The sequence below is a fragment of the Camellia sinensis genome, chromosome 2 (genome assembly GCF_055761805.1).
Source record: "Camellia sinensis isolate YWXY chromosome 2, ASM5576180v1, whole genome shotgun sequence".
NCBI lineage: Eukaryota > Viridiplantae > Streptophyta > Magnoliopsida > Ericales > Theaceae > Camellia > Camellia sinensis.
In genome coordinates, this window is record NC_138962.1 from 30,346,280 (window position 1) to 30,351,956 (window position 5,677).

Here is a 5,677-nt window from a genome sequence, read left to right on the forward strand (position 1 = left end):
GATAGTCATTAAATTCAAATTCAAATCAAGATGGAGAATCTGAATATGTCATGGGTCATGCCACATGGACGCTCAAATTCGAATTCAATACCCGGCCCAATTTCCAATAGTTTCGAACCTATGTATTTTATCACGGATTATGTTTTAATTATTTGAATAATTTGTTTTGTAGAGTTTTTTTTGAATATATCATCCAAAAGAACATTAGGTCAATCTAAAAATCATAACTTATTCAATTTAAAATATTTATCCAAAAAAAAGGAATGACAAGTGTGTTGTTAAAAACTTACCATCAAATTTTTATTTTTTTATCACAAACTTAAAGAATTGAATAGATTATGGTTATCTTCTTGATCTAAATTTTGTATGTATAATATATCCAAAAAATCTTTCAAGATAATCAATTAAAATTATCAAAATTAAATCGATAATTCTCACGGATTCAAACAATACTTTCAAATCCAAAAAGATAAGAACCCACTAGACCGCGTCCATTACATTTTTTTATTTTTACAAAGTTAGAAACTCCCTCTCTCGTTTCTTTCTAGACCACATCCTTTACGTTATTCTTTTTACAGAGTTAGCAACTCTCCCCTCTCTTTCACGTTTGGTATAACAAAACAAATTTCTTCAAAAGATTCCTACTCTCACATGTTGGGAAGGATTTAATTATGTTTATTTCGTTTTTATTCACTATTGTAAATAGAATGATCATTCTGCAGTTGAAACTAAGGAATCATCATTCCATTTCATTCCAATAAACCAAATAAGAATTTGAAAGGTGAATTTTATATGAATTTCAATAGGTATTATTTCTATTTAGGATTAGTTTTGTTTATGTGAACTTAGGGTTTATGATTTTCTAATGGGGAAAAATATAATTTGAAATTAATTTTGTGATTATAAATAGTTTTGTTGCTTCTTACAAAATTCTTGTCATGATTGTTGATGGAAACATTGGTATTATTGCATGAACCTTATTGTTGGCCGATAATATTGGTGTGAGTTCTTGTCATGATTGTTGATGGAAACATTGGTATTATTGCATGAACCTTATTGTTGGCCGATAATATTGGTGTGAGTTCCGCTGTGAAAAATTTGTTGAATAACTGATTTTTTATTATTTATTTATAAAAAATGATATACAAGTCTATTTTATAGACTCATTTTAAGTGATATGATTAGTTGATAATTGGAGAAGATGTGTGAGAGAGTGTTATTTTTTATATTTGGGACAATTACCAATCATTTTTATTAACTAAACTTATTTACTTACAAGCCCTGACTGATAAATTTATCACTGCAAATTTATTCATAAAAATATAAATTTATCAATAGAATTTATTTTTAATATTTGGGACACTTACCAATCATTTTTATTAACTAGACTTATTTATTTACAAGCCCTGACTGATAAATTTATCACTGCAAATTTATTCATAAAAATATAAATTTATTAATATAATTTAATGGGTAATAAGTATAAAAAATAAGACCTATTGGTAATTTACCCTTGATATGGTAATTGATTGCTATATCACTAGATTTGAAAATTGAGTCTAATTTTTTGTATTGAATAACAATGCTCTTTATTTATAGAATGAATTTTTTTTTTCTTTTTTACTTTTACAATTTTTGAGAATTATTTGATTGTAATATTTCTTGGAACAGGATAATTCGCCCAACAGTACAAGAAATGGCATTTTTTGCGACTAAATTTTTAGTCGTCAAAGATTTTTAGTGACTAAATATTTTGGTCGCCAGATTGGTCGTTGACTAATTGTTGAAAAAAGTATTGGCAACTAAATGTTTTTTAATCGCCAAAAGTCATAAATTGGCAACTAAATATTTACTCGCCAAAAGTTTTGAAATAAAATTAATTTTATTTTTCAGCGACTGAAACTTTTAGTCGTGGATAAGTTTTAGTGACAATATTACTATATTTAGGGACCAAAGAATTTAGTAGCCAAATTTTTTTTTCATTTTATTTTTTTTTGCTACTAAATATTTAGTGGCCAAAAAAAATTGTTTTTCATCTTATTTTTTTAGCTACTAAACTTTTTAGTAGCCTAAAGTCTCATTTATTTTTGGCTACTACATATTTAGTCGCCAAAAGAAATTTTTTTTCTCTTATTTTTTTTAGTTACTAAACTATTTAGTCGCCTAAAGTCTCATATATTTTTGGCTACTAGATTTTTCGTCGCCAAAAATCTTTGGTTTATTTCTGGCTATATTTAGTCGCTAATATTGATTTCAATTAATTTAGCATTTTTTATTATTATTAATTTCTCCACAACCTTTTATTTCGTTCAACTTGCAACCTATATATAAACAAAACTATACATATACCTATATACCTGTCTCTACTTCACTTTCAACCATTCAAAAATTTAGTCTTTTAACGTCAAATTCCATACAAACTAAATATAATCCATTATAAAATAATAAATCGATACAAACAGAGAATCATACAAAAACCATGTCCTCCGTACACAAAAAAGAAATATCCACTAATAATCTATACCACCCCAATAGTAATATGTTTCATGCCAAAAGTAATCTCCACCTTGGATCTAAAGTCTTTGCATCTCCAGCTAGAATATTCCACAGATTCTGTTACTTTTTTGGGTGAATACAGATTCTGTTACTTGCTAAATGCAGAACACACACTACATGATTCATCAATGTACAGACTATGGCAAACCCAACATTGTTAATTTCAATACTCATCATATAATTCCTTAGCTAATTTTCAAATGCATCTTTCAAGTTACAAAATAATAGATTAGACACACTGTAGTCATGATTTTAAGTTCAAGTTCAAGTCTTTGGCTTCCTGTCCATACCATGACCATAAGATCGTTCAAGCAACTGGTGAATTGAAGATTCTACTTCGTTACCTCCAGGCTGAAAACCTTTTTTGAGTTCTCGACAACAATCGAGACACAGATCATATGAACAATCAGGATTTGGGCAGGTTCTGTGGAAATTGACAATGGATGTATTGCAGTTGTCACTGTTGAATAAGAATTTGTATGTGGTTTACAGTTTTCATCATTATGAATAAAAATTTGAAAAGAGCAGATATGTTCTCTAGACAAACTTACCCAAAAAAAAAAAATGTTCTTTAGAGAATCTAAGAACTTGTTTATGACAAATCAGCTATAGCAAGATGCATGAAAAAGAAAACAATCTCTCCAAGTCTCAGATAGAAAAAGGATAATATTTAAAGCCACCAAAACATAATGGTAGCAAATGCAACAGTAGGTTAAACATTTGACTATGTGGGATCTTTCTCCCCACTAAATGAACACTAGTGTGTGTCGATGTAATGAAACTGTGTAATGCAGAATGAATAAAACTGTTTGTGTCAAATGTTCTCAGCTACATTGCTAGATTGCTAGAGATCTAGGAATAATTTTTTGCTGAAAATTTTTCAAGTAATCATCAACTTCAGAGATGAACATCTTAAATTTAATCTTCTAACTTAATGCAGATTTTGTTTCCATATGACAATGTATGAGTATTTAATGCATTAAAGAGCTACTAATGATATTTAAAGTGTTCAAAGCAGTAGTGATTAAAGAAATAAATTCTATCAAACAAGATATATCATTGGAAGATGTAAATCATGTTCTTTCTAGCACACAAATAACCTAGATACAATGTTAACTCCAAGCAAAAAGTCAGAGAAAGTTGCGTTCATGAAGTATGCCATGAAACTGAGCTTTATCACATCAGAAATCTACAACTCATTCAAACAAGGTATATATGCATGTAGGCCCTGTGAGTCCAGTTTAAGGATGTCAAACTCCAAACATTAATACCTTTCGACCAATGTTCTAAGTTTGAAAAGTAAAGCCTTGCATTCAACGTGTAAACACACGAATTTGATGTATTTCATATTGAAAAGGACTACAATGAAGCAAAACCAAGATTTCCTTGAATGGCCTCAGCAACAATATTAGAATTAAAAAAAGATGACACCAACATGCTGCTAATGGCGCTATCGAAAACCAAATCTTTTTGTATGTGTAAGCGAAAATAAAATTAATACAAGGTGGCAAATTAATAACTATAATGTTTCAACATTCGGTGCACATGCAATTTTTAATAGTAAAATGTTATTGAACAATAGTACAAAGCCATCTGAACAAAACCATGATTTTTCAAAACTCTTCAACAGAAAAATCAAACGAAAGCCCTAAAAAATTAGGCAAAATGTGAGAATCTAAGACACCAGAAGGCAGCGTCAATGTCGGCCATGATGTTGTCGTTGGAGACTTTGACAATGTTTTTTTTGTCTATCACGCTCATCTCTGTTTTAAAAATGTTAGGGAGACCGAGAAATAAGAGCCATGGAGAAACAAAACTCTATGTTAGTATTGAGAGAGGTAGCAGTTGCCAAGTGTGTGACCATTGTTTTATTCAATGAATAAGAGTTAACTTGAAATAACATATTTTATATTATTAAATCCTTCAATCAAAACCCTAGTTTGAATAAGAAACCTGGTTGAAGAAAGGGAGAAGTGAGAGAGATCTCAATATCATGTAAAAATCCCAAATCAAAACCCTAATTTTTTAACCCAAAAATAGATTTCAAATAAATCAGGTAAAAAGCCTCAAATCAAAACCTTAAGAATATATTTGAAATGAATCATGTAAGAATCTCTCAATCAACACATTCAACAAGCTTATATTACCATTACCAAACATAAGAAATCCTAATTTTTTAATTGAAACCCCTAATATTTAAGTTTGGATGACGAACCTGTTGAATCTGCTGAATGAATAACAGCTTCTTGAATCCGAATTCAACAACTACTTGTCGGCGACGGAAAAGAGAGGGGCGAGGCCGCGGCAGAGTAGAGGGACGGGGTGGACGGGTGAGGCTCCTCAACCCTTCGTCTTCTCTCTCTCTCTCTCTATCTCGCCGCAGCGGCGGAGACAGCAGAGTAGAGAGGGGGGCGGCGACGGGCGAGGCTCCTCAACCGTTCGTCTTCTTTCTCTCTCTCCCGTCTGAAACGAAAAGAGAATTTTTTTTGTTTTTTATTTTGAATTACTACACCAAAATGATGTTGTTTTGGTGAGATATTCACCACACCTCTTGGTTCTTCAAGCGATCTCTCTCAGCCCTTCGTCTTACACCGTTGTTTAATTTTTTTCCCCACTAGCCATCGCTATAAATAAAGACATTTTTTTTTCCCGACGAAAAATATTTCAGTCGCCAATTGGTCTACAAATTCTTCAAAAATCAAATTCCTCCCTCCAAAATTTTTAATAATATTGCCGACTAAAATTTAGTCGCTAAAAGTAAAACAAATACCGACTAAATTATTTTTGATAGCTAAAGATTATACATTTAGGAACCAAATTATTTTAGTGGATAAAATGTATAACTTGGCCGACCACTTTTTTGGTCACCAAAAATAAAAAATAAAATTTATGTTTTTTATTCAATGACTAAATTAATTTTGTAGGCAAAAAATATTATACAGCAACTAAAAATATTTTGGTTGCCGAAAATTAATATTTGCCGACCAAACCTTTAATCACCAAAGATTAATAGCAAACATTATTCTAGCTTTTTGTTGACTAAATTTATTTTAGTAGGCAAAAATTGATATACGATGACTAAAACAATTTTTAGTAGCCTAAAACAAAAACTAATGCCGAC

The 5,677-nt window shown here is 30.4% G+C and overlaps 1 long non-coding RNA gene across 1 annotated transcript; it reads right to left on the reverse strand.

Moving 5' to 3' along the window:
* Positions 1 to 2,389: 2,389 nt before the first annotated feature.
* Positions 2,390 to 5,134, reverse strand: LOC145819519 (uncharacterized). Its single transcript, XR_014360267.1, has 2 exons — positions 4,772 to 5,134; positions 2,390 to 3,016 (listed from the first exon to the last, which is right to left on the reverse strand). It is a non-coding gene; the product is annotated as an uncharacterized LOC145819519 (long non-coding RNA).
* Between the last annotated feature and the right edge of the window lie 543 nt (positions 5,135 to 5,677).